At 42.0% G+C, this 11,720-nt stretch overlaps 1 protein-coding gene across 8 annotated transcripts in view; it reads left to right on the top strand.

The window, feature by feature from the left end:
• SYT7 (synaptotagmin 7) overlaps positions 1-11,720 on the top strand; it is a 335,723-nt gene that overhangs the window by 261,529 nt on the left and 62,474 nt on the right. The gene's annotated exons all lie outside the window — the stretch shown is intronic.

Here is an 11,720-nt window from a genome sequence, read left to right as displayed (position 1 = left end):
TTCCTTCCTTCCTTCCTTCCTTCCTTCCTTCCTTCCTTCCTTCCTTCCTTCGCTCTGAGTGTACATATGTGTGTGTCTTACACTTGTCTGTCATTCTGTTAGGTAAATGTCCAATGTGGAGGGAGGCAATTGACACTTTTGAAGGAGGCAGCCAGGTGTGTAATGTGAGGGAACTCCCATTGTAGACCTACTAGCCTCCCTAAGTCAGCATTCTGCCCACTTCACTGTGTACCCTTCACCAGGTGAAAACAACTTTCTCCTCTCTGTAAATGTCCCTGTTTCAGGAACAGACTCTGATCCTTGTAAAATGAGGAGCAGATGGGACTTTCTCAGTACAGTACAAGGAAAGCCTTTTCCAATGTCTGTGTGAGAATCTTTCTTTCACTCCTTCCTTCCTTCCAGGAATAATTCTAGCCATTGAATTCATTTGGTTCCTCAACTTTCTAATAAGCTGCACTGGGATCTCCAGCTAAAGCAATACTGACTCTGTCCTGTTCACTTAACACCCACAGATATATAGGTTCTTGGTTGTTAGTTTTCCTGGAAACTAACATGTCTCATTTTATAAAATGTGTTTCTTACCCTACCGTCATTTCCCCCCTCATGGCACAAACTAGACACATGTCCTTTCAGCTTTTGGCACAGTGTATTTAAAGTGGTGTCCCTTGTAGTCTTCAGAACATGAGAAATTTGTATCCATATAAGAGCTTTATTGGATGACCTTCTAATTTCCTTTAGTCCACATTCATTAATGGATTCTTGTATCCATGGGGTATAGATTTCAGCATCAGTTGAGCAACAGTGGCATGTATAGTAAGGACTTATCACATCTCTTCTCCCAATTATCATGTGGAAACTGTCAATGGTAGACATGTTCTATGAAGTTCATGGTCAAATATGAACCTGATTTGCCTGTATACTAACCCACTGCACTGTCCTGATTACGAACATTTGGCATAAAGCAGCCTAGTAGCTCTTAAGGAGAGGTTTTTCTTTTCTTATGTTGCCATGAAGTTCTTCTTTACATTGCTCCAAATCTTGACAAACCTCCTAGAGGTGAATTTTCCATCCCTCTTTTACGAACAGGGGGTTTGGTCTTCTTAGTCATGAAATCCCTGCCTATCAGCTCTTTAGATCCTCCTTGCTGTGATCTGTAAAGGCAGCTTTGTCAAAGTGGTCTGAAGTGTGTGGTTTTTAATCTGTTTTAAATGCTTTCCCTGTTGGTGACAGCTTCTAAATTCCAAGCACCAAGGGCTAAGCTGAAGCCTATGCCATCACCTTATCTCAGAGTATGACATTGTCACATACTTTCTTTGGAGGAATTGGAAGTTCATTGTGCCTTCCTTAGCCAATATTTTCCCAGGGCTGTGGTAGACTTTCCTGTTAGCAATTCAAGCTGAATAGTATGGAAAGAAAGAAAGAAAGAAAGAAAGAAAGAAAGAAAGAAAGAAAGAAAGTGGTTTGCTGAAGCCTCAGGAAGTGAATTATACTTCAGAACTTGTGGTGGGAGGTGGGTGGGTCCCAGCATAGTTAAGAAGCCTGTGTTACTCAGAATTTGGAAGGATACATGTACTGGGCAAAGCACAGCCACAGGATTATCCTGGAAAGTTTAAGTTTCTGAAATCAATGACAAATCTGCTTTATGGTTCCATATATAGAACTGCCCTGCTATCTGGGTATATGTGCCTTCAACTCAACTGTCAACTGATAATGACCTCATGAATTTCATAGGTTTTTATTAGGCAAGGAATACTCAGGGCTGGTTTGGCATTGCCTTGCTCTACAATATAGCCTACATCACCTTGTATTTCAACAAAGAACTACTAGACTTGATCTTGCTTAGTTTCCAAGATCAGATGAGATATAGGCCCTATGAGTATTTAGGCAGTTAAACAACATCTGGCAGGGTGCTGGACTGGATGGCCTTTGTGGTCTCTTCCAGCTTTATGATTATGAGCTTTATCGCATTTGGCTCCTTCCGTTCCATTATGAGCACGGAACGGAAGGAGCAGGGACGAGTGCAGAATGAGTGGGGGATGGATTTTACCGCATGCACCTGTCCCTCATTCGTTCCGTTCCCCCTCTCTTCCGTTCTTAATCTGTTCCAGAGGGGGAAATTTTTGAGAACTGTTCTGAACAGTTCTCAAAAAGCGTTCCCTCTGGAACGGAATGAGAAGGGAAGAGAGGGGGAACGGAACGAGTGAGGGACGGGTGTGTGCGGTAAAATCCGTCCCCCACTCGTTCTGTTTCCTGCCGGGCCGTTCTCAGAGCGGCCCTAAAGCCCAATGCGATAAAGCTCTCTGTGATCTAGCTTACTTGGCTGTAGCACCCTTGACTGTGAAGTTTAACCAAATCCAGGCTAACATTATCAGACATATATGAAGTAACTGCTGTTATTTTTGCCACTGCAGTTGTTTTACCATTAATTCCAGTGGGTTGAAAGTTCAAGGCATACCCTTCCAGTTTGTCAGAGGTAGTCCAAATTAATCCTCTGTCCTCCCACTTTTTCAGCTGATTTTAAAACGTTCCATGCTCTCTACTTCCTGCTTTCTCCTTTGTCCTCAGTTTATTTCAGTTGCTGCATGCTGAGTTCAAATTACTAAAGTAATTTGCACTCAGTTAACTCACCATGAGGAGGGGAAAGGAGGTTGTGGAATCTTGCCCTTCCTGTAGACCCAGGGAAGAGCAAACTGTGCTCACCCTCATCAGTAATGTTTGTCATCTTGATCATACTCAGAGGTAGTTTGGCCCCATTTTGTCCTGGTTTTCTATCTATAAAAATGTTGGAAGATGTGAGTCTGTGTGAAATAGTATAATTGTGGAGTCAATGAAGACTCTAACATCACTTAAGCTTTTACCTTTGGGGTTTCTTGGCTCCAGCCAACTTCTCTTTAAAAACATCTGTACACCAAATAGCAAGAAAGATAAGGGTAACTTGAGTAATACTGGAAAATTTCAAACTAAGTTAATATTTCTTATATAGAAGGTTACATTTAAATGCTCAGGGAACACAGTAAAAATAGACAATTTTTGAAATCAGAAAAGCACATAGGCAGCTGATATATTGCTAACAGGTTATACCAAGAAACAGTGCTTAGTTATATCCTAGTTTCCATTGTTTCAAGAATTCACTATTAGGATCAAGCAGACTAATCTAAAGCATCAAACAGAGATTCAGTATGGCTCTAAGAGCACAAGAGAGCAGCCAAGAGCAAACTAATTTTTAAAGAGAACAGAAGTTTTGTCTTTTTTGAATGTATCATCCAGTGTCTTGTTGGGCCTTGCTTTTTAATTAGCACCTTGTTCGTCTCCCTTTTAATTGGAGTCTCAGGTGGATTTGCCCCTTTGGCTCTACAAAAGATAGAATCCCAGAGTATCCTGTTGACTCCACAGTGTAGGAAGCTGGGAAGCTGACCCTGGTATTCCATTTGAAATGCTAGCTCCTCAGTATCTTTATGTGTGTAGATCCTTTAGAAGTAAAAGAAGGAGAAGAGCAAACATAAGTCCCGGAAGGATGGGGACAGAGGTGTTTAGCAACAGAAAAGTCAAGGGTCAATTAATTATCTCCCAGCTCTGGAAAAGCTCTGAAGTGTTCCAAGGGTTTCATCAGATTTATTTTTTGTTTATACACCTTTAGACTGCCAGAGACTGATGTTTCCTAAAGGTACAAAGGCAAATTCAAAATGTGTTGCTATTGTTAGGAACCGCTGAGAATAAAGAAATCCGTATAAACAAAGCAATAGTGGATCAAGCCAACACAGCAGTGCCTGGTAGACCTCAGAAGAAAGGTCAGCTTTAGGGGGTAGCAGTGCCTTCCATGTCTGCTTGGACAGAACATTCCAGGTTTCAGTTCAAACTTTAGAGAAGGTATGAAGGGTGCTTAAGCTTGTGCCCAAAATAGGCTCAGCACCATGGACAGCTCCTTTAAAGATCTAAATCAGGCTAAACCCCAGAGTGAAAGCCAACATGGTCCAGTGTATGAGTGTTGGACTAGGATTCTAAGAGACCTGGGTTAAAATCCCCACTCAGCCCTAGACATTCACTGGCTGGAAGTGAGCAAGTCATACTTTCTCAGCCCCAGAGGAAGGCAACGGCAAACCCCCTCTGAATGAAGCTCATTAAGAAAGCCTTCTATTAAAGTCACTACAAGTTGTAATCCACTTGAAGGCACAACACCACACCCTAGAGTAGATTCACCACTTTTTTGACATTAATGCCACCTGCCACTACTGGCATGAAATCACATCTCTTCTTCCAATGTATATGTTTGTGCATATGTGGTGTTGCCAATCTTTTTCTATTGGTGAGAAAAAAATAAGTACCTTTGGTCATACATGAAACAACAGTCTTCTACACCACCTTTTCCTTTTTGGTCAATGCAGCTACATCTGCTTTGCTCACTGGAACTAGTGGACTATAGAAAGTGCTGTAGTCTTTGGCCATGTACTATACACTCACCAGTAAAAGTTAACGGCAGTGGGCATAGGGCTGATGCTGACAAGTGGCTATTGTGCCTGCAGCTTCTGTGTGACACAGAAATTAGAAACAGCAGTTCCAAAGAAAGCTATAGCTGTGAGGAAAGTTGCTGTTTTGGAAGGCAGATCATATGAGGAAAGGCTGAAGGCTCTGGATATATTTAGCCTAGTGAAAGGAAGATTAGGGAGATCAGGCAATTCATTTAAAAGAATGTCAGAAAAAAGAGGAGAAATGGGAGTCACCAAAGCCTGGATAATATGCAGTGGGGGTTTGTCATAAGAAATATTAAGAAGCATGGGTATTCTCATAAACTGTAAACTGAGCAGTGAACACGGACTGCTAATGGAGGCTTTAGAATCTTATTCCTTGGAGGCCTACAGAAAACAGCTTGACAGGGACCTGTCAGAACTGGAACTAGATGGTATTCCTCCCAGCTCTGTTTTAATAATTGCATCAAAAACATGCCTTAATACACTTATCTGACATAGCAACTGTTCTCTTTTATGGGCAGTGTTTCATACAGATCATGATGCTCTCTATATTTGGCTTCCCAGAGCTAGGGGTGGGTGGGAAGCAAAGTTTGGGGAAATTACCTTTAGATTGCAACTTGGGGTGGGATTCTGGGAGTGCCTCTTAGTCAGCTAGGGTGTTTCTGAGCTTGGAAAAGTTACATTTTGACTACAGCAACCAGCATTCCTGACCCAAAGTGACGATCCAAGAGCAAATAACTTTTTCAAGGTTGAAAACACTCTGGTCCCACTGGGATAGATTTAGGGATATAGTTACCAAAATGCTCCTCCTCCACCATAATAAAAATTCTGCCCTGCCAAATGAATTTTCCTTCAGTCCCCAAATTTCTAACACTGTTGTAACTTAAAACCTCTGTTATGCATTTAGAAATACATAACAGACAAAGAAGAAGGGACAGACAAAGTTCCCAAGAGAATGTAAATACAGCAAATATAAAGAGTTTTAGGGATGAACAATTTTCAGTGACCCACTCTCTGCAATGCTAGAAATTTGGGGACTGATGAAAAATGTAATGGGAGGGATTGAATTCTTTGGGAGGGAAAATGCCCCTCATCCCTCCTCCATACAATAGCCATGCTCCTGCTTTGATTTCCCATTTCTTCCTGGGTAAGTTTATATATCAGCAAACAGAGGGAGAAGGAAATAGCAGGGGAGTCTAATCTTCTGTCCTATTTGAGCTGGAAATAGGAAGCCTGTCTTGGATCAAATTTACATGTGCATGCATGGAAGCAAGCATGGTATGGTAGTTTGCATGTTAGACTAGAGCCTTGAGAGATGAGGGTTCAAATTCCCACTGAGCCATGGAAACCCGCTGGGTGAACTTGAGCAAGTCACAAAAAGGCGGGTCCAATCCCACTCTGACCAAATCTTGTCAAGAAAACCCTGTGATAGGTTCACTGTAAGTCAGAAGGATTTGAAAGGACCTGACAACAATAACATGGATCTGTGCCAAAGATTTCTCATCAAACAGTGGGTTTCACTATTTGATTTATCCTTGCCTGCATAGGGACTTCTGCATTCTTTGATTGAAAGGTGCTAACTACAACAGTTTATCAGTACAAATGTAATTCTAATTGGATAAGAGCCTTTAGGTATTCTGTGATGCCTTTAAACATGGCATATGATTTTTTTTTTTTTAAAAAAACTTCCATTGGGTGACTCTTTTTAATCATAGTCTTGTAACAATGACTTCATTTGGAGACAGGAAGTTTTCCACAAGATCACAGCAGCTAATAACTCCACATGCTGTTATTAATTGTTTAAAAATTATTTCAGAACTTGAAAACTTTACTTTTTTTGGAGGACAGCTAGCAGATACCCCCAGGCAGCATGACCAACAGCTATATGGGCGACTCTAGAAATAAAAGTCCAAAAAAGTGAATTTTCCAGCCTCTGATTATTAATACTATTTATAGGAAACTCTGTAACAACAACATTCTTGGGTGAGTTTAAAATAAAAAGTAATAGGATATTAATCCTAACATAAACACTAATCAGGTATAGTCCAATACATTTAGGTGCCATTGCTCCTCCCACCCCATGAAGAAAAGCCAGCTGGACTATCAATTGACTCTTGCTGCAACACTGTTGAGGGGAAATATCCTTGACCACATCTGGTGGGAGGCAGAAAGCCACACGTGACAGCTCTCCCCTCCAAATTTTTGCTGCTGCCAACAATTTTTGCTGCTCCCTGTTGCAGTGGCCACTTTCTATCTAATGGCAGAGCCAGCCCTGGGTAATATCAGGGACTGTCCAAGCAAACAAAGGCCAGAGGAGGGAACCCAAGAAAGCTAAAGGGTTAACTATTAGACAATGATTTTAAAGCCATGGGGAAATATGAAGGTCTTTGTCTGACGTTGGCCTGATATACATGGGGCACAAAGCTGTGTAATGCCACTGATTCTAGGGTTCCAGACCGCGCAGCAACTGCGTGGTCCAAAACCCTAGAATGTGCAGACACCGTCATCATGGTGGCCTCCCATCCACATGGGGGGCTGCCATGATGACGTGTGTGACGCACAGTGTCCGCACTTCCACAACAAGAAGAGACATCATAAGGGTTGCAACGCAGCCCTTACGACGTCACAGGAAGAAGCTGCTCTAGAATCATTAGCACGGCAACTACACAGTCCTGCCAATGATCCAGAGGAAAAAGAGGCCACCCCTTTCTCCTCTGTAGGACTGTGGTGTCCAGGGACATGAAGCCCCCAGGACACCCCTTTTCTGGGCCATGGAGAAGCGGCATTTTGGGGCTGCAGTGCTGCCAGTGAGGTTGCCCTGGCCCCAATCCAGAGCAAAAAGGGGCAGGTGCAGGCCACCCCTTTGTGGCGGTCTGTACCGGGCCTTGAAAGCAATTAAAGTCCTTAAGTTTTAGGCAAAGCTCTCTGAGGAGGAGGGTTTTGAATGGCTTAGGTACAACTATGTAAAAGGCCCTTTTACATATTTTGCCCTTCTTGGGAGCTTATCGCATTACCGCATAATTCACCACCAGTTCCGCCGGATGAGTACACCCCGGCTGCATCCCCGGTCCCAGACGCACTCAGCCAGCCCTTTTTCAAAGTTGGAAAGCTCACAACTTTGAAAACTGGCCGGCTGAGTACGCCTGGGACCCAGGATGCAGATGGATTGTACTGGCCCAGCAGAATCAGTGGTGAATTACATGTTGGGATGAAGTCTGTTTAAAAGGTAATGTGATAAGCTCCTTGCTCTGTGAAAACAAGATCTTTAGCAAACTTCCTTGTTTGGGCTATCTTAGAGCTAGGCCAAAACCATTTGCTACCTGAGATGAAGCAGCTAACCAGCCATGTGTGTGTGTGTGTGTGTAGGATGTAACACCCAAAGAATGCAGTTTTGTATGGGTCAGTGTGTAGCATAGTAATTCTACATGTGAACCTATGTTAGGCTGAAGCATAGGCCACCCTTAGACTTACTCTACAGACTCTGAAGCCCCCTGCTTATCCATTCCAAGCCTCATGGGTAGGATCAGAGAAGCATCTGGCTATGTCATTGTCCACATTGCCAGATGCAAAATCATTATATCATTACTGAGCTTTCCAGAGGGTCCCTATAGATCTCAGCTCTGATTATACGTGTTGCATCTAGCTGTGGGGACATAGCTAGATTATTCTCTAATCCTACCTGCTCCCCATAAGGTGTAGAATGGTTGAAAATGGGATTCAGTGGTGGTAAATCCAGAAGGGGATTGGGTGCTGCAGAGGGAGGAAAAGAATACAAACCTCTGTAGTGACCCAAAGAGAATATGCACAGACATAAGGTATATATATGGGATGATTTGTGGTAGACAGCTTGTGCAGACATACTATCCTGCCTTTTGTGTAGGACTTGATGACTTACATATTCATCTCAATTCGGCCCACAAAATTCTCTGCATTCTATTACTATACCACGTTTTCTATTATTCTACACTTTCCTGTCCAGTCATGCCAGCACCACTGAATGTATTCAGGTTTAAAATGGAAAGATCTCTGTCTATATCAAGTTTCTTAGGCCTCTTTCCTCCTTTGTCTGCTTCCTGATTTATAGATGAATCTGATTTGAACTCTTGAGGATTGTGAACCTCTCTGTTTGTTCAGCACCATTTGCTTATCCCAGTCTTAATTGGTTGGGAGATTAAAAAAAGGACCAGCTGAATAAGAACAAGCTGATCAGTCCAATGGTTGTTCCTTCTGAAGAAGCAACTGCCATTTAGTACCATCACTCCCCACCCACCCACAGAAAACCCATTAGCTTTGTGCTTTTAAAAAAAATCTTGTTTTTACATTACTCCTTGCATTTTAATGCAAATGCATTTATTAACCCTCAGCTCTGTGGGAGCCTGTGGTAACATGTCTATGTCATCTGCTCAAAGTACCATGGAAGACTCTGTGAGTGAAAATGTACATTCTCTAAAGCAAGGATCACAGCTCTCTCTCCCTACAGCAACTCACATTTTTGTTTCAAGTGTTTTTAAAAAGTGTTACAAAGTTATAAAAAGCACCAATAGTAGATGTCTAGAACAAAGACAAGTGACCAAATCCTTTCAGCACAAGAAGTAGTCATTATATCAGATCCCAAGTGTCATATTTCACCATCCACTCCTTGAATATCTGGACTCCTATCATTATTTGAAAGAAAGGCATGTTTCACATACATAAATACATTCATATTTTACCATCTATATAGGCCAGGATGGAGAAAGTGCAGTCTATGGGCTACATGCATCCCCCATGTCCCTTTTTGCAGCACACATCCACCCAATTTATTTTCTAAATAAATGACATTCCAATTTGTCATCAACATGGGACCCAGTTAATCCACTTAGAAATATGCTTTGTCACTTCATATTTTTTCTAATAATGCCCTGTGTAACACCCCACCCTGTCTCAAATCGTATCTGTATAGGCCAAAAGGCCCGTTCCTTCCTCCTGGTGTTGTCTAGTTCGGACAACACATGTCCCAAGCCCTGGTTCTGGTGGAAGCATTCCAAACAATGTTCATCATGGCCTGTACCAGCACTGGGGTATAAAACCCTTAAAACAGTTTTTGTAAACATACCTGTTACTTTGGATCTTCCTGGAATATCCAAAGCTTTCTTTTCTTACTCCACCATGACCGCCTGCATGGGCATCCTGCTGGGGTGCCTAGCATATCTGCCACTGTAGGCCACTCACTCTTAGATCAGAACGAGGGACTCCGCTATGTGATCAAGGCTGGGCACCATGTTCTGACTTCAGAAGAGAGTGAGCCACAGTGGTGGCAGATTCTCCAGGCAGCTCAGGAAGACACTTGTGCAGACAGCTGGCTTGTCATGGGAATGGAGGGGCATGTTACAGGAGTTGGTCTGGACAGCTGTGGGACCAGGTACTCTATGCTGCTCCTGGAGTATCCTGTCCCATGCAAGCCTTAGAGAACTACTCCCTTGTGATAATTAAAGGAAAAAAATAAGAAAATTAGGGTACACATGTTTTTGTACAAGTATGAATAGCATCATCTTTACAATAATTTATTAAATATTAGCTAGGGTTCTTCCCAGTAAAAGCACACATCTGAGATAATATCAATAATTAAAAGATCTAGTGTTATTATGAAGCCACCAGATGTGGAAGCAGTTGTTCATGTGGCCAGTGTCTGTACAGCACATATGAGGCAAGCAGTCCAAAAATATGATGTGACTCAAAGGATATTAAGGACCACCTAGCCTTTGGCCTATACTGAATCTGCATGGGTTATTCGCTGGCGATAGTCCATACCCTCCAACTGTCCCAATTTGGAAGAAACAGTCATAGTTAATCCTCTATCATTGCACTTTTTTAGCTGCTTTTCAAATATCCCAGTTTCTCTTTCCTCCTGCTTTTCTCCTTGTCCTCGGCTTATTTCAAGTGCTGCAAAAAGATTTCAAAGTGCAAATGTACTTTGCGCTAATTTAACACCACAGAGAGAATTGAGGAGGAGGCAGAGTCTTGCCCTTCCCAGTGCACAAGAGCAAGCTGCTGCAACCTCTCCTAGTTTGTGTGTTCTTCCTCATTAATTATTTTTCCACACTCAAGATGTTGCTTGGCCACACACATTCCAGTTTTTATCTGTGAAATGTTGGAAGGTATGATAGTCACTTTTACAGTGCTATACCCACTGACCTGGAGGGAAACCCCACAGAAATCTCTTGGATTTATATTTCAAGGTTGGGAATCATGTCTTCCTCCAGATATTGTTGGAGTGCTGTTCTAAGCGTTCCTCACTTGATGATGATGATGATGATGATGATGATGATGATGATGATGATGATTTCAATTCTGCCTTTTCCCGATAGGGAATCAAGGCAGATTACAACAAGTATTAAAACATCAAACAGTTACAATCATGATTAAAAAAGAATAGCATATCCCTATCTTCCCCCCTATCATAAAAACCCAAAATAAAAACCAATTTAAAAAGAGATTAAACAATACAAGTGTTAAAAAGGAGAAAATTCCTGTTAAAGGTAGGGTAAAATACAAAATGAGATCCAGATTCTGTTTGGGTTTGGAGGGAGAAAGGTGTGTTTTTCACTGGGGAAGGAAGCAGAGATAATAATATCAATAATATCGGTAATATCGGTAAGGGGTAATATCAGTAATATCAGTAATATTTGCTCTATGGTAACTGGGCCTTCTGCGAATTGTAATGCAACAACATCTGAAAGGCTACCCAATTCCCACCCTTGTGTAAGTGTAAGCTTTCCCCTTAAATAGTTAATCTTAAGACACAGGAATTTGACCTCATGTCTGAATACCAGCTGCATTGGTTGCTAGGACTATGTAGGCCTATGATCTGAGCCAGCCTAGGTTTACTTACATTCTTCTACCTGATCAGTCCCCTGCTGTTTCTTACTAGAACAAAAAAAGCCAATTTCTTGTTTATAAATTGTTGTGTTTCTCTCTTGGCAGGTGCCATTCACATGTGCAAAGACCAATTCTCAATAATAAAACACTAGCCTCACATTTTTTTTATTCTGCTTGCTTTCCCTGGCAGATAAGTGGGGCTTCTTTATCCAAACTTAGCATTTCAAAGTGAATATTGCTAATTGGTTCACTCTAGTGGGGATGAGATGGTACCCTGGTAGAATAAGATGATCAATCGGAGAAACCAGGGCTCTGAATATATGACACCCACCAGCTAGAGCCCCCAGCTGTAAAGCAACACTGTCATGTTGCTATAATTCTCACCACTATAAAGCA

Source organism: Sceloporus undulatus, chromosome 1 (genome assembly GCF_019175285.1).
Source record: "Sceloporus undulatus isolate JIND9_A2432 ecotype Alabama chromosome 1, SceUnd_v1.1, whole genome shotgun sequence".
Taxonomy (NCBI): domain Eukaryota; kingdom Metazoa; phylum Chordata; class Lepidosauria; order Squamata; family Phrynosomatidae; genus Sceloporus; species Sceloporus undulatus.
The sequence above is the reverse complement of the archived record's forward strand: the minus strand, read 5'-3'. Positions and strand labels throughout refer to the sequence as shown.